The sequence below is a fragment of the Hyperoodon ampullatus genome, assembly GCF_949752795.1.
Source record: "Hyperoodon ampullatus genome assembly, chromosome: 15".
Classification (NCBI taxonomy): Eukaryota; Metazoa; Chordata; class Mammalia; order Artiodactyla; family Ziphiidae; genus Hyperoodon; species Hyperoodon ampullatus.
Genome location: NC_136928.1, coordinates 17,514,952 through 17,533,429, shown reverse-complemented (window position 1 = coordinate 17,533,429; position 18,478 = coordinate 17,514,952). Strand labels below are relative to the sequence as shown.

The following is an 18,478-nucleotide window of genomic DNA, read 5'->3' as shown; positions in this document are numbered from 1 at the left end:
TCAATAAATTGGCTTTATAATCCACTAATGGCAGGGAGGGAAATCTGAAAAAGAATACACAAGGTACAGCAAGATACTGTCGATTTACAGTTCTTTTACAAAATAATTGAAAAGGACCTGAAACACACTGTTTAGAAAGACCAGAGACATCCTCTCGTGTCCCACAGGAATTGCAAAAGTCTGGTCCCCAAACTCAGGGAACCACCTCAAGAGGCCCAAAGCCTTGAAACACCAAGGTCACAAAGACACTCGCAGAGAAAGGCTGTCCTCACCCACTGAGACCAGGTTCCGCAAGTTTTCCACCATCACATCCTGGTACAGCTTCCTCTGGGCCGAGTCCAGCAGCTCCAGCTCCTCCTCTGTGAAGGCCACGGCCACGTCCTTGAAGGTCACCGCCTCCTACGACAAACAACACCACCTCAATCTTATACCCAGTGGCCAGTGGAAGAGGGGCAGCCCCGAGAAGACGAGGAGGATGGGAAGTTGCTCCGGCTCCTGTGAGGTGTGCAGACTTCCCAGCACCCCCTCCTTCCATCCTGCCAATGCCACACACTGACTTTCCTCGTGCAGCTATGAAAGAGAAAGCTTTGTGTATTTACCTGGGGCTCTCAGACAACTCATAAGTAAACTCCCTAGAATTCTAACCACTGGATCCTGAACTAAAAAGCTTTCACTGTTTAATTATTATTGCCAAGTGCCCCAGAAACAGTTACCAATTTAGTCCTGGCAGTATTTGATGGCACCCGCTTTCTCATTGAGGTGGGAACCAGCTGAGAAGGAGTGTTATATGTGGAAATTAACCAAAAGGCCATGCCAGGTCTCTGAATGAAAACTCTCTTTTTCCCCGTTTCTGTCTTTCGCTTGAATGCAATACTCTGACTCCAGACCCTTGGTTTTCTGGGTGAGTCTGAGTTGGTTCCTCCTTTTTGCACAACCCCTATTCTTTATATTTAAAACAAAGATGAAACCAAGCACCTCTTTATACAATTGTTCTGAGCTGTCTATGCAGTGACAAGTGCTTTAAGTACCACTGGACTTTTTTTTTTTTTTTTTTGCTGTACGTGGGCCTCTCACTGTTGTGGCCTCCCCCATTGCAGAGCACAGGCTCCGGACACACAGGCCCAGCGGCCATGGCTCACGGGCCCAGCCTCTCCGCGGCATGTGGGATCTTCCCAGACCGGGGCACGAACCCATATCCCCTGCATCGGCAGACGGACTCTCAACCACTGCGCCACCAGGGAAGCCCACCACTGGACTTTTTAAACTAAGGTCATGTATTACTCTGATTAGAAAAAAATATAAGATGGAAAAAGAAACAAACCAGTAAATAAAATACACAAAGGGTCTGACTCAAGCATGGGGAAGACTGAATCTAACTCTGGTCGTGAGAAAACTTCTAACAATACATTATTTTTTCTGCGTGAAGCAGCAGTTTGATCCTGCTGTGCTCTGCCGTATTTGGATATTCTACCAAAAAACATCCAAGGCACCACATATAAAACATACCTCTTAAATTCTGAATACCTAAACCTACTATGTTAAGGGCAAAAAGGGGCAATATTCTTCAGAACAGATATTTTGAGAAAAAGGTTAAATCAGGAACACTGTCACTGTAGTGCTCCTAAAACAGGAGAAGTCTTTAAACTAAATGTCTGTGAATAAAGAATAGTTTAAAAAATAGGTGCAGGGCTTCCCTGGTGGCGCAGTGGTTGAGAGTCCGCCTGCCGATGCAGGGGACACGGGTTCGTGCCCCGGTCCGGGAAGATCCCACATGCTGCGGAGCAGCTGGGCCCGTGAGCCATGGCCGCTGAGCCTGCGCGTCCGGAGCCTGTGCCCCGCAACGGGAGAGGCCACAACAGTGAGAGGCCCGCATACCGGGAAAAAAAAAAAAAAAATAGGTGCATAAGTTTGCAGGAACATGATAAAGCAATTAAAAGTGAATGTTAGCTAGTATTAAATGAAAAAAACAATTTAAAACTGTATCTATGTTATAAATACAAATACACATCCATGAATACATATGATGAAGAGATTACAGAAATATAAAAGCAGCTAATTTGTAAGCAGGTAAGCAGTAGACTGCAAGATGTCCTTCATTTCCCTTAATTTTTCTTTTACTTGTAAAATAAAAAAATGATGAAATAAAACAAAAATTAAAACCGAAACCAATTAAATTTAACAGGAATTTTTAAAAAAGCACACATGGCACACTCAGGTCCTCATATGCTTAGACTCTCCTTGAAAGAGAAAACCCATATGGAACTATACCCAATATTTCGTAATAACCTATAAGGGAAAAGAATCTGAAAATAGACCCCGGAGGAAGATGGCGGAAGAGTAAGACGGGGAGATCACCTTCCTCCCCACAGATACATCAGAAATTCATCTACACGTGGAACAACTCCTACAGAACACCTACTGAACGCTGGCAGAAGACCTCAGACCCCCCAAAAGGCAAGAAACTCCCCACCTACCTGGGTAGGGCAAAAGGAAAAAGAATAAACAGAGACAAAAGGATAGGGGCGGGACCTGCACCAGTGGGAGGGAGCCGTGAAGGAGGCAAGGTTTCCACACGCTACAAGCCCCTTAGCGGGCGGAGACTGCAGGTGGCGGAGGGGGAAAGCTTCGGAGTAGCGGAGGACAGCACAGCAACAGGGGTGTGGAGGGCAAAGCGGAGAGATTCCCGCACAGAGGACCGGTGCCGACCGCCACTCACCAGCCCGAGAGGCTTGTCTGCTTGGCCGCCGGGGCGGGCGGGGCTGGGAGCTGAGGCTCGGGTATCGGCTTTCAGTCGGAGCGCAGGGAGAGGACTGGGGTTGGCGGCAGGAAGAGAGCCCGAAGGGGTTAGTGCACCACGGCTAGCCCGGAGGGAGTCCGGGGAAAGGGTCTGGAGCTACCGAAGAGGCAAGAGACTTTTTTCCCTTTTGTTTCCTGGTGCGCGAGGAGAGGGCATTAAGAGGGCTGCTTGGGGAAGCGCCGGAGACAGGCGCGAGCCGCGGCTAAAGGCGCGGACCTCGGAGACGGGCGTGGGACGCTGGGGCTGCTGCTGCCGCCGCCGCCGCCGCGGGGGGTGCGAGTGCGGGTCACTGTCCGCCCCGCCTTCCGGGGGGCCTGGACAGGGACATGTAAAAGTATGAGATTAGATCATTCTCTAACACCATACACAAAAATAAGCTCAAAATGGATTAAAGACCTAAATGTAAGGCCAGAAACTATCAAACTCTTAGAGGAAAACATAGGTAGAACACTCTATGACATAAATCACAGCAAGATCCTTTTGGACCCACCTCCTAGAGAAATGGAAATAAAAACAAAGATAAACAAATGGGACCTAATGAAACTTCAAAGCTTTTGCACAGCAAAGGAAACCATAAACAAGACCAAAAGACAACCCTCAGAATGGGAGAAAATATTTGCAAATGAAGCAAATGACAAAGGATTAATCTCCAAAATTTATAAACAGCTCATGCAGCTCAATAGCAAAAAAACAAACAACCCAATCCAAAAATGGGCAGAAGACTTAAATAGGCATTTCTCCAAAGAAGATATACAGACTGCCAACAAACACATGAAAGAATGCTCAACATCATTAATCATTAGAGAAATGCAAATCAAAACTACAATGAGATATCATCTCACACCAGTCAGAATGGCCATCATCAAGAAATCTAGAAACAATAAATGCTGGAGAGGGTGTGGAGAAAAGGGAACACTCTTGCACTGCTGGTGGGAATGTGAATTGGTACAGCCACTATGGAGAACAGTATGGAGGTTCCTTAAAAAACTAAAAATAGAACTACCATATGACCCAGCAATCCCACTACTAGGCATATACCCTGAGAAAACCATAATTCAAAAAGAGACATGTACCAAAATGTTCATTGCAGCTCTATTCACAATAGCCCGGAGCTGGAAACAACCTAAGTGTCCATCATCGGATGAATGGTTAAAGAAGATGTGGCACATATATACAATGGAATATTACTCAGCCATAAAAAGAAATGAAACTGAGCTATTTGTAATGAGGTGGATAGACCTAGAGTCTGTCATACAGAGTGAAGTAAGTCAGAAAGAGAAAGACAAATACCGTATGCAAACACATATATATGGAATTAAAAAAAAAATGTCATGAAGAACCTAGGGGTAAAACGGGAATAAAGACACAGACCTACTTGAGAATGGACTTGAGGATATGGGGAGGGGGAAGGGTAAGCTGTGACAAAGCGAAAGAGAGGCATGGACATATATACACTACCAAACGTAAGGTAGATAGATAGTGGGAAGCAGCCGCAGAGCACAGGGAGATCAGCTCGGTGCTTTGTGACCGCCTGGAGGGGTGGGATGGGGAGGGTGGGAGGGAGGGAGATGCATGAGGGAAGGAATGTGGGAACAGATGTATATGTATAACTGATTCACTTTGTTATAAAGCAGAAACTAATAAAAAAAAAAACAGAAAAAAAAAAGAATCTGAAAATATATGTATATATATGTATAACTGAATCACTTTGCTGTACACCTGAAATTAATACATTGTAAATCAACTATACTCCAATCAAAAAAAAAAAGAAAAAGAAAAAAAAAGAGGAAAACCTGTGTCCAATCTGAGTACAAAAATGGCGTTTTTAACAGCAAGAAAGGCAAGCTCTACTCACCTGGAATGTGCTCATTTTCTCTCTCCTTCTGGGGAAGTGCAGAGTCCTAGCAAGACAGACGGGGAAAGAAGAAGTCAAACTGGAAACTGGTTTAAAGAAAAAGAAGTCGCTAACCCACGTGGTGCTCATTGTGAATTACCAAGGCTCCCAGTCCTCGGGGTGGCTACAGCTGATTATGCTTGATGAGCAGAGCCCCACGCAGATACTAGATGCCCCCGTGAACCCCCTCAGTGGCTGTGTGAGGAATGACCTGCCCATCCATACACAGTGGCCCCCTCACAGTGTGCCTGCAGCTTCCACAGGGGTCATTCTTATTCTGGGTATGGTGTAAACAGAGACCATGTAAGTCAGAGTAGGTTTTGGAGTCAATATGCATGGGCTCTGATCAGGCTACGCCATTCACTAGCAGTGTCACCCTGGGCAAATTATTCACATCTCTTCGCCTCAGTTCTGTCCTCTGCCAGTAGGGGAGAACACGGGCATCCACCTCGTGAGATCGTCATAAGGTAGGAAGCTCTGAGAACACCACTGTCAGGGTTTCTTATTTCTTAGCAACTGCGGTAAAGCAGATGATATTTTAGTTAGAAATTATCCTTAGAGATGTGATTTCTACCAACAGAAGACTGTCAGACATGTGGAGGTCATACGTTGTTGCCCTGTTATGTGAGAGTCTTTAGACTTCTGAAAATCTCTGCTTGTCTTCCTAAAGATTTTGTGACTGCAACAATAATATTTAAATTGACATGGACAACTTTTTACAAAAGGTATAAAAATACATTAAGTTTCTTTTTAAACAGGAAGTACCCTTTTGACAATTATGCACAGAGGTAAAGAGAACTAATAAAAGCCAGGATTCTGCAACAACAATAAAAAATAGTTTGACAGTCCATACCTAATTCAAATGAAAAAAGACAGGAATCTGAATTGTAATTATATCATTATAAATATAGGAAAGTTTAAGAAATAAATGGGAGACTTCCCTGGTGGTGCAGTGGATAAGACTCCACATTCCCAATGCAGGGGCCCGGGTTCGATCTAGTACAAAAGATGGCAATGATTCCACTCCCCAAAGCTTGGGAGAGAGATATCTTCACAACTTCTAACGACCTCCATTTTGACTCTACACTTGCTAGCTGTCTTCTGCTCAATTCAGGATTCTGAAAGGGGCCCTGACAGTTGACAATAATTAGTGGGGGAATAAAATCATTGGACTAAGTAGGGCTTTGGTGAATCCAGCTCAGTTTTATCTGTGACATCCAGCAGGGTCAATTTCCTCGGCCTCAGTTTCCAGAAAAGACCCTCTCTTGAGCTTCTCGAATTTTCACGTGCATGTGAATTACTGCGGGATCTTGTTGGAATGCAGCCTCCTGGGCCCCCTACGCAGAAATTATAAATCAGAAGGTCTCGAATGGGGCTCAAGGCTGCGCATTTCTATCCAAGTGATGCCAATGCTGCTGGTTTGTGGACCACAATTTGAGTAGCACTGCAGTGTAACATCAGTCCCACAAAAAACAGCCTCCACTACACAGAAACATGCACAAAGAGTAACCAGACAAAAAGGCACTGAAACATTAACAACTGTTATCTTTACATCCTAAAGTTATAGATAATTAAAATTTTTCTTTATGTATATATCTGCACTTTTCCATAATGATTATGCTACTTCTATGATATACATATTATTTGAAATAAAATAAATGACCCAGTTGAGAAAACTACCTTAAAAACTCATAAAATAGCCTAAACCTTGCTCTCAAGGTCCCCACAATTAAGTCCCAACCTACTTTCATGATATGATTCTAGCCAGTACCCTATGCTCAAAGAGAATATACCAAAGGGATTAGCAAACTCAGCTGCTGGACTCAAACTGCCTGGGTCCCAACCCCAGCTCTGCCTCCTACCATCTGGGTGAGGATGGGCCAACAGGGTTGTGTTCCCTGCCCCCAGCTCCTCATCCTTAAAGGAGAGAAAACAGCAGTACCAATTCACACAGCCACTGCCTGATGGAAATGTGTTCATTTGCATAAAGCTTTTAGAATGGAAATTAGTGACCAAGGCTCAGTTATCATCGTTACCCATGTCCCATACGTTCTACAATTTATAGGAATATCTTAAGTAGAAGAATGCCAAGTCCTACTCACGTGGGGCTCTGTTGCCTCTTCCTCCGTGCAGTGCTTTTTCAGAAGCCAGGGCTGGGGAAGGAAAGGAGACTGTGAAATACCAGGGCTGTGTTTCCATCCCCACTAATTCATACCGCACCCCCTTCCGCCCCCGTACCAGCTAGAAGTCCTCTCCTTCCAAAACAGGCCAGGAGTCCAGGACAATTCAGCTTCCTGGGCTCACAGAATCCCGCTGCGGAATGGGTGCCTCCCGAATTAGCGTAGTATTAATACCAACAATGTATCAGGCAGCTGTAGACCTTTTACTTGTGCTATCTCGTTTCTTCTCACAACACTATATTAACAAGGCATTCCTTTTCCCCCCCTTTTACCGAACAGCAACGGAGGCACAGAGGAGTTAAGCAACTCACCCAGCGTGACGCCGTATGAAGCGGTAGGGCTAGCTCATAGGTGGGGGACGGGGTCAGGTTAGGGGTGAAGAAAACCGGGGAGACCCTCAAACCCCAGGAGGCACGACCTGAGCCCACCCAATCCCGGGTACGTTACCAAACGCGAAGAAGCTCCGCCCGCGGGACGTACCTCACCACTCCAGGCCCTCAAACCTCCGCTTTTAGCCGCTCCTTCTCTTTCTCCCCAAATGAAAGGTCTGCAAAGGTTGGCCCCAGGCGCAGGTCGGGGAAGCTTGAATGGGTCGTGAAGAGCGGACCTGAAACACCGTCATCAGCCAAAACATGGCTGCTACGTGTCCTCCTGGGGCGGAAGTGCCTGCGACTAACCCGGAACTCCTGGACCACATTTCCCAGAATTCCGCGGGTCAACCTTTACAGCGAGGCGTTACCGTAGCTCAGTATATGGGACTACACGAGTTTACGAGCTCTGGACTACATGTCCCAGAATGCAAGGGTGGGTGCGGGGGTGTCTACCGGCAGGAGCTCTGGACTACATGTTTTCACTCTGGTTTTCACTTTCCGGAATCCCTGAGAAGGTCTCAGGCAGTCTTGCCGTTGTACTGTGTAGGCCTCAGAAGAGTGTAGATTCTGTTCATTGAAAGGCGTACAAACTCAGTATAATTTTGGACGTCTTCAAGAGGCTAAGCGACATAAAAGCATTACCAGCCACGAAGGCTTCCTGGTAAAGCCCAAAGAGTTTCACCATTGGAATAAGGGGAGAAGGAAACTGGGCTTTCTTTGGCAGGGACTGAAGCCAAACGCCAAAACACCTCATTCCCTGAAATTGTGTAAAGGTGAACGTGTTTTGTTAGCATCTTACAACCCGTGCAGAAGCAAGGGAAAATCCTTTCTAGAGACAGACATCAACATCCTAGGTCTCAAGTTATTTCTGTAATTATAAAATCTGTGACATTGCTATTTGACCAAGTGAACTTTAAGGGGAAGAAAAAAGCATTACTTGACATACGGAGGGACACTTCACAGTCATAAAAGTTTCAAATTATCAGAAACTAATAACTTCAGCTGATACTTTATAAAGCAAAAATTGACAGAACCATGAAGAGAAACATTCAAATTCATAATTGGATCTGGAGATTTGAACACATACATAGAGGGAAATGTTGAGCCTTAAAAGCATATATGAAAGTAGAAAGGGGGGCTTCCCTGGTAGCGCAGTGGTTGAGAGTCCGCCTGCTGATGCAGGGGACACGGGTTCGTGCCCTGGTCCGGGAAGATGCCACATGCCGCGGAGTGGCTGGGCCCGTGAGCCATGGCCGCTGAGCCTGCGCGTCCGGAACCTGTGCTCCGCAACGGGAGAGGCCACAACAGTGAGAGGCCCGCGTACAGCAAGGAAAACAAAAACAAAACAAAACAAAACAAATAAAGTAGAAAGGAAGTTGAAAATTGATTCAGAAAACATCCATTTCAGGAAGTTAATAAATGAATAATAAAACTGAAGAAGGCAGATGGAAAAATATAAGATCAGATTAATGAAATACAAAATAAAGTAGATCCCACACACACCCACAAAACAGAAATTAAAGAAAAAAACAAAACAAACAAAAAAAGATCATCCATAGTATAAACAAAGATTTTTTCAAAAATTTGTTCCAAATTCTTTCAGGAAAATATCCTCCAAGAACTATTCCTGACTTAAGCCAACATAGCACACAGGATTTCTTTCCACTACAAGTAAAGTGAAATCGTGGATATAGCATGATGAAATATGGTAACATGATTAAGTTTTATTTATTCACCTCCTGTTCCCTATGGCACCCTCCACTCCCTTCTCTACCCCGTAAGCTACCATTCTAATTTGTTTGATGTGTTTTCTTTTGGGTGTGTTCTTGTGCAAAATGTGCACTTGTGTATATTTTCAATTTCTATAAATAATATTGTGTCATAAAATTCATTCTGGTGTTTATTTCCTTCATTCAGGAGTATATTTTTAAGATTCACCCATCCGGGCTTCCCTGGTGGCACAGTGGTTGACAGTCTGCCTGCCGATGCAGGGGACATGGGTTCATGCCCCAGTCTGGGAAAATCCCACATGCCGTGGAGCGGCTGGGCCCGTGAGCCATGGCTGCTGAGCCTGAACGTCCGGAGCCTGTGCTCCGCAGCGGGAGAGGCCACAACAGTGAGAGGCCCACGTACCGCAGAAAAACAAACAAACAAACAAAAATTCACCCATCTATCTAATTTGTTTCATAGAGTTCCATTTTCTGCACCCACATTTTACCTGTACTCTTCCAACTGCCATGCCAATGATAATAAAATAAACATCTTCTTACATTTGTTTATAGACGTATCTGAGAATTTCTTTGGAACACATACCCGAGTGAAATTATTTCATAGCAAATGTGTATACTTTAATAATATAGCCAGATTGACTTCCTGAATGGCTACACCAGTCCAGATTACCAAAGAGTTGCACGTCAGGTTTTTGTGCAACCACTTACCTTCATTTGGACGACTCATCACCGTTTTGCTAGTGTATTAAATGTATAGTAGTATCTTGTTTTAGTGAAATTTCTCTGATTTCTAATAAGTTTGATCTTTTTTTCAAATGCTTGGTAGCTTCATCTATAAATGTCTACTTAAAACTTTTGCCCCATTTTCTAATGTGGATGCTATCTTTTTCTTCCTCATTTCTAGTACATATTCTGATTATTAATACCTTTTCAGTTTTACCAATTACAAGTATCCTTTCCTAATTGGGCACGTGTTTCTAAAATTTTTCTATTGTGTTCTTCATGGAATAGAAATCTTTAATTATAAGATAATAAACCAATAATTTCTTAATATCTGTGCTTCTGAAACTCCTCAGGTGAAAAACTATATTTCTACCTTTTAAAAATTAAGTTTCTAGACTTATCTTTCACATGTAGGTCCTTTAAATATTTTGGAGTCTATTTATGTACATTTTATTACATGGGATCCACTTTTATTTTTCTCCAAGAGAAATTCTTAAAAATAGTGATATTCATGGCTTGAAGATTCAATATTACAAAGATATCAGTAATCCTCAAAATGATCTATAGGCTCAATCAAACCCCAATAAAAACATCAGCATTTTTTCCCTTGGAAATTGATGAGATGTTTACAAATATTATGTGGGAAAGCAAAGAGCTACAAGAAGAGCTGGGGGCTTCCCTGGTGGCGCAGTGGTTGAGAATCTGCCTGCTAATGCAGGGGACACGGGTTTGAGCCCTGGTCTGGGAAGATCCCACATGCCACGGAGCAACTAGGCCCGTGAGCCACGTACTGAGCCTGCGCGTCTGGAGCCTGTGCTCCCCAACAAGAGGCCGTGATAGTGAGGCCCACGCACCACGATGAAGAGTGGCCCCCGCTTGCCACAACTAAAGAAAGCCCTCGCACAGAAACGAAGATCCAACACAGCAAAAATAAATAAATGAACTCCTACCCCCAACATCTAAAAAAACATAAAAATAAAAAATAAAAGAAGAGCTGGGACAATCTGAAAGAAGAATGAAAAGAAAGATATTAGTCACATTAAATCTTACTATAAATCTACAATATAAGATAGTCTGGTGTTTGCTCAAGGATAGACAAGATAATAGACATCAAAATCCATGTTGAAACAGACATTATAACAACGTGTAAAAAGAAAACACTGCAGGGAGTTCCCTGGTGGTCTAGTGGTAAGGATTTGGCGCTTTCACTGTGGTGACCCTGGTTCAATCCCTGGTCAGGGAACTGAGATCCTGCAAGCCACGCAGCACGGCCAAAAGAAAAAAGAAAGAAAAGAAAACACTGCAGCAGAGAGGGGAAAGAACTCTTGTTAATACAGTTGATCCTTGAACTAGGGTTCAAGGGGGTTAGGGGTGCCAACCCTCTGCTAAGTTGAAAATCCAAGTATAACTTATAGCCAGTCCTCTGTACGTACATGGTTTCTCCATAATCGGCAATTCTGCATCTGAGGATTGAACCAACCTTGGATCGTGTAGTAGTGCAGTAATTACTATTAAAAAAAATCCTCGTATAAGTGCACTTGTGTAGTTTAAACCCATGTTGTCCAAGGGTCAACTATTAGGTTCTCAGTCAGCTGGATATCCATATGGGAAAAATATTAATCATTTACTGCATAGGATATAAAAATATAAATTCCAGAAGATCTGCAGACTTAAATTTGAAAAGTAAACAATGATGCTTTAGGAAAGAAACGTAAGATAACAGCCTTTTTGCCTTGGAGTAGGAAGAATTTCTTAAGACCAAAAGAATCACCAACTGTGAAAGAAAAAATTGAAAAATTGGACTCTTTTAAAGTTAAGAAACACTGTAAATCCAAACGCAGCACTCTTGGGCCAAAAGTGAGAGATATTTTAAAAACATCTATGGAATAAAAGACTCAGATGCATTCCTCATGCCCATGCATTCTTCAAGGGTCAACTGTATCTACCAAAGTTGAACATATACCCTATAACCCTTTGGTTCCACCCATAGAAATATCCCTCAAACAAGTGCACAAGGCACATTCTAGATTGCTCACATCACCACTAACTGTGATAGCCAAGAATGGGGAAGTACCCAATACCCACCAATAATGGGATTAATAAATAGATTTTGATATGTTTACACACTGCAGTAATATCCACCAATGAAAATGAATCAAAGGTATCCACTCCCAACAATATGGATAAATGTCATGGATATACTGTGGAGCAAATGAAGCCAACACAAAATAGCACCTATTACATGGCTCCATTTCTATAAAGTACAAAATCGGCTAAGTGAATCTACACCATTACAAATTAGTGGCTACCATATGGAAAGGAAGGTTACTAGAAAGAGCCAAAAAGGGATGCTTCTAGGGTTTGTGGTTTGTCCTGGTCCTCCAAGAACTAGACGGCAAAGTGCTGAGAAAGACTTTAATGAACAAATATTTCATTAGGGAAAACATCGGAGAGAAAATGGCAGGGAGCTCTGGAAGGCTGGCAGAACTATCAGCTCATAGTGCAAGTCTGACCCTGAGTGAAGATTTGGAAGAAAGATTTGGTAAATCATCCGAGACTGCCTTGTAATCTACATAAAATCCTTCAAGGCTGTCAGAGTCCTTGAAAAAAGGTCACTGGACAGAGGAATCCTGGTCTCCAAGAAATGGCCTGCCTTAGGATCCCTGCTGTGCTGACTAGGAGCAATCAGGGGCAAGGCCGGCCTCCAGGCAAACGTGGTGATGGATTTAAGAGCAGCAGCTGGGACCTTTGGCCAGTTATGCTCCCTGTGGTCATAACTGTGAAACAGGAGACTCTCAACGTGGATGCTTCCTTGTGATAAGATCTGGTTGTTTATTTCTGTCAGTAATAATACTGAAGCAACGTTGCGTCCTTCTCAGTATATCATACCCCAGAGATCTAAAACGTTCGTTTGTTCTGTTATTGATAATGTTCATCTCTTGGCTAAGGTAGTGTTCATCAAATTTATACCTACTGTATTTCTTGTTGTGATTAATACTTTGTGGAGAGATATTTTGGGTTTTGTAGCATACTGCTCCTTGTAAACTTTCAACCAGTAGTTTTATAATTCATTGATTACTCTTGCCAGAACCTATCATTACTATGATGGTTGTAAATAATGATTTTTACATTACATCATACCTTCTATATATTTATGGTTTGGCATTCTATTATGAGAGCCCTTCCTTCCCTCCCTTCCTCTTTTTTTATTCATATTCTGTATGATAATTATTTATTTTATGGTCAAATTGCTCAGATTTACCCAGTGTGAGTCTCTTCAAGCTGGATCTTTTTACACATCCCACCACTCTTTCCTACTTTCTGGCACAGTAAATTTTCTCCAGGATCATTCTACACTTTCCTTGCTCCAGCCCTGAAATAGAAACGTGGCTATACATGCTTATATACATCACATACACATGTGTGTGTTTGTATATCCTCACACTTCCATATCTACTTCTGTAAATACCTAGCACGTGCACTCACTCCCTCTCTCTCTCTACAGATGTGTGGACGGATGGATGGATGGATAGACAGATCTGTATAAATAACTTATGGTCAGACTTCCATATCCGTGGTTCCTCTGTATCTGCAATTCTGCAACCATGGGTTCAACCAACCACAGATCATGTAGGACTGTAGTAATTACTATTAAAAAAAACCCTGCATATAAGTGGACCTGCCCAGTTCAAACCCATATTGTTCAAGGGTCAACTGTAACTTGCTAAATAAAGCCCTTTAACCAACTATATTAAAAATACCACCATTGGTCTGCGTATGGAATGCCATCCAAACCTGCTTTGTCCTTACTGGTTCCACATCCAGAGGGTCCTCTGCTATTATGCTCAGTTCTCTCCTCATGTGCATCTTTTCAACAAGAGAAACTTTTTTTTTTTTAAACCTCCACAATGTAGGTATATCCACTTTTGTTTCTAGCTCCAGGATTTTCCCTCTCCCTATTATGGATCTGTAGTTAAAGCACAGCATAAATAATAAAGCTTCAATTGTTGAAACTCATGAATTTTTCTGTGTACGCAAAATAATCTGAGAACTGTTTTGTTTTTGAAATTGGCTTCCAGAGTTCTTACCATAATTTTGATCTTATATGTCTTATGACAATATAGAACAATCCTATGAGGTCTTAACTGCAAGGGATAATTATTTAATACTTTTTCAAATTCTGTTAAAATAAGGTCCTGCTTTGGCAATATCCACTATTCAATGAAAAAAATATAACATGAAGTTATAAAATGGAAAAATATCACAAAATGCTCCTTGCCTAGGAAAACCACTCTGGAAGAGTATCCCTTTACACATGATCTTATGCATGTACACATACATGTGTGCACATGCACACATACACAAACACTAACAAAGATTTATGGTTGATTATACTATGAAGGCTACAATCTGTGACCTCTCAAAGCCCATATTGTGTATCTCCTGCGATTATGATATGTCATAAATTTTTAAAATAAATTTATTTATTTAATTTATTTATTTTTGGCTGCATTGGGTCTTCGTTGCTGTGTGCGGGCTTTCTCTAGTTGCAGTGAGTGTGGGCTACTCTTTGTTGCGGTGCGCGGGCTCCTCATTGCAGTGGCTTCTCTTCTTGCGGAGCACAGGCTCTAAGCACGTAGGCTTCAGTAGTTGTGGCACACAGCCTCAGTAGTTGTGGCACACGGGCCTAGTTGCTCCACAGCATGTGGGATCTTCCTAGACCAGGGCTCAAACCCGTGTCCCCTGCATTGGCAGGCGAATTCTTAGCCACTGTACCACCAGGGAAGTCCCTGTCATCATTTTACCGGCTTCAGATTAATATAGGAATCTATCAAAACTCAAATTCTTACATCTGTACACTAATTTCCATTAAAAAATTTAGTGACATCATTGATGTGGTATTCATCTTTTTGGTATTTTAATCTCATAATCAATAACTTCCAATTATATGATTTCTGAATCAAAGAGATCTAATATATTCTGATATATATACTCCTTTCCTGAAACCATGCTTTACTGCAACCAATAGGGAAAAGCACATAAATGTCAGTCTTGTCTCAATAATACATTGGATAATTTTATCAAATTCCTACAAGTTTTCTGGGTATTTGCCTCATGGATGTGGGGGAAGAATATGGCATAGCCCCTACCTGAGAAGTTTAGAAGAAATGCTACAATAATTAGAAGGCAAACATTTCAAAGTCTGGATGAAAATGCAGAGAATTAGAAATCAGTAAGTTCAAGGTCAACTAAATTTTTTTTTTTCCTAAGGACAAACAATTTGTGTGACACTTTCAAAGTGTTACAGTAAACCCTGCCTTAATATTGACAGACAAAAAATCAACTGTATACTATGCAGTTACTGTTGTTGCAAAGTTAATCATGTTTTTTCACTCTGTACCATCAGAAAAAAAAAATCACAAGATAGTTCAATTTCTACTGAACACTGTCCTTGGAAAACTAGACGGGGTCTCAAATAACCACCCAACTTGAGAACAGAGGCTGCGGGAGGCAAGGAGCCAGTTGCGATAGGCTAATAGCATATTAATATTGAAGATTGGGGGGCTTCCCTTCCCTGGTGGCGTAGTGGTTAAGAATCTGCCTGCCAATGCAGGGGACACGGGTTTGAGCCCTGGTCCAGGAAGATCCCACATGCTGCACAGCAACTCAGCCGCATGCCACAACTACTGAAGCCTGCACACCTAGAGCCCGTGCTCCACAAAGAGAAGCCACTGCAATGAGAAGCCCACACACTGCAATGAAAAGTAGCCCCCACTCACTGCAACTAGAGAAAGCCTGCGTGCAGCAATAAAGACCCATCGCAGCCAAAAATAAATTTAAAAAAATATATTGCAGATTGGTTTTCTGCAGTGGTTTTCAGTATTTCAACAAAAGTTCATATCCTGAATTAATTTTATTTTGCAGGTTTCCCCATCTGGATACAACTTTCATATATTATACATTTCTCCCTTTTGGTTTCTTTAAAACACAAGTACTGAGCACACCTAAAAGCACTAGTCAATGATAAGGTTGTGTAGATTCAGCAGCCAAGTCCCTGCCCTCATGGAGCGCACATTCTCATGGACATCAATTTTGACTAGCTCATCCTTACACTTTTGTTAAAGCCCAGACCAAACTCTTTTCCTTTCTAAGTGCTACCTCCTAAGTGACATCTGATAAATGTCAAAGTTCTGAATGCAGCCCTTACTGAACCACTCAGAAGGGGTCTCTGCTGTGTGGTCTGCTGAACACTAGGATCTGTTTCGTTACTGCTTCAACACCAACTAATTTAAAATACTTTCTCTCCTATGAGACCTGACGCTTGCAAGAATTCACGTTGCACGTGAGTATTTTGAAAACATCATTTTGTAGAACTTCTATCCTCTGACAGTTCCTTGATGTTCTTACCACTCTCGCTGCTTTCATAAAATGTATCCCCAGTATGCATTTTGTGATGACTTATAAGATTGGAGCGCCAACTGAAGCTTTTACCACACGTCTCACACTGGTAAGGTTTCTCCCCTGTATGAACTCGCCTGTGATACTGAAGCTGTGAAGACCGACTAAAGACTTTACCACACACATCACATCTGTACGGCTTCTCTCCAGTGTGGATGCTCTGATGAAGGGGAAGACTTGAGGCCTGACTGAAGTGCTTCCCACACTCCCCACACTTATATGGTTTCTCTCCTGTGTGGACCTTCTGATGCATGTCGAGGTTCAGGCTCCACTTCAAGCCCTTCCCAGTGTCTTGGGCAAGACACTTGGCCAGTGTATTTATTTGTACTTATCCACACTTATCTGTCAGTTGGGGGTTATAATTGTACCTGGTCCATGGGTACATTGTACAAAAGATCTGTAAAGTAGTTACAAGAAACTGACACAGAGTAAGCACTCCACAGACATTGGCTATTAGCTATTGGAAATATTTCTCCATGAAACAGATGACTTTATCAGTGGATGACTCGGTGGGAGACAGTGAATCAAAGAATCACAGCATGTTGAAAGTGACCCAGGTCACACTCTTATGTGAAAAAAAGAAAAGTGTGCATGGGTAGAAAATGTCTGATAGTTTACATAACAAATAGTTCATCATGTTAACTTTGAGGATCAGAATAAATCAGGAAAGGAGGAAAGAAAAACTTGAGTGTAATTGAACTTCTACATCATTTGTGTTTCTACACTGAGACTCTGAATACACTGGAAGTGCAATTATTTTTCATGTGGCGGGATAAAGGTTTTCAAGTTCTCCTGATACATCCGTATTATTATTTCAGAATTGCTGGCATTTCTTGCCATCTTTGGATCTATACCCATTTGAGTCAGTGGGCCATTCTGGACGGAGGAGATAATAGAGCAGAAGTGAAGTGAGAGAAAAGGAGAGACAAGATTTTCTCTTTTCTCTTCAAAGAGGAAAGGTCTTTGGAATGGGAACAACACACAACCAAACTTTGGGGAAAGGATGTGATGGAAAAGGAGACAAACATCCTACCCCTGTGATGAGAAGGATTGCCTGGGCTGGATGGAGGGAGGTCACAGGTGGCTGGCGAGGAAACCAACTAGCGAAAAACACACACAAGTGCAGAGCAAACACCCTGAGGCCACTCAGCCTGACTCCATGCAAACATGTGTCCAGCAGCCAGCCCTTCACCTGTGGCTCCCCAGCAAGACAGGTACCTCGGGGGTGCCAACTCATTCTGAGTCCATTATGCCTGGCCATTCATAAACCGCTGTCTAACATGTGAGGAATAAACTCTCAATGTTTATGAGGAAATTGGGGAAGGAGATTGAAAGGTTACTTAAACGGAAAAAAAAAGAAGTTCAGGAAGGCAGGATGGTAGAGAGACAAGAAAAAGACCTTAAAAGATAGAAAGGATTTGCCAAAGAAGAGAAAGAAAAAGAAATGATTCCGAATGGGTTAACCTGCAGCTAGGAAGTTAAGGAAGATTACTGATGTGTGAAGACTATGGAATAAAGTGAATAAAATTTATCAGAAGTTGCTGAGGGGGCTTCCCTGGTGGCGCAGTGGTTGAGAGTCCGCCTGCCGATGCAGGGGACACGGGTTCGTGCCCTGGTCCGGGAAGATCCCACATGCCGCGGAGCGGCTAGGCCCGTGAGCCATGGCCGCTGAGCCTGCGTGTCCGGAGCCTGTGCTCCGCAACGGGAGAGGCCACAACAGTGAGAGGCCCGCATACCGCAAAAAAAAAAAAAAAAAAAAAAAAGAAGTTGCTGAGAATATGGTAAGCAGCATGATTATCAAATTATGAATTGGCTGCAATGGCATTCTAGGGGGACACTAGGAAGGGGAAGCAAATGTTCATGAGATGACAGTAGCAGGTGGAAAGTTGTTTCAGGGGAAGATCAGTCTTGCAGAGGGTGTATCAGAGGAGGGCAAGTGTGAGCAAGCAAGGAAATACTAAGTGTATATGGTTCCTTCACTGAGTGCACCCAGCCCCGTGGTCAGCCTTGAGAACAAGCAGGACTTCAGGTACTGGCGCTACATTTCAGTCATGAAGACTTGAGAAGACACCCTTAACTCAGGTCTTCTCTTCAAACTCCATCTTTCCTTCTTGACCTTCATTTGGCCTCTTCCCTTACCCTCAAGCTGTGGACTGAGGCCACAGAGCAAGATGGGTCACTAGTGTCCTCCATCCCCTGGCGACTGTGGTTCACATCAGTGGAGTACCAAAGGCAATAACCAAGTAAGAGACACAAGAGTGTATGAAGAAGAAGAGATTCTGATAAGGCTTTCTGTGACAGTGTGGGCCAAGTCGGCTCTATAT

The 18,478-nt window shown here is 42.9% G+C and overlaps 1 long non-coding RNA gene across 1 annotated transcript; it reads right to left on the bottom strand.

The window, feature by feature from the left end:
• Positions 1–7,497, bottom strand: LOC307064333. The gene is made up of 4 exons (XR_013811288.1): positions 7,352–7,497; positions 6,794–6,844; positions 4,653–4,698; positions 1–399 (listed from the first exon to the last, which is right to left on the bottom strand). It is a non-coding gene; the product is annotated as an uncharacterized lncRNA (long non-coding RNA).
• Between the last annotated feature and the right edge of the window lie 10,981 nt (positions 7,498–18,478).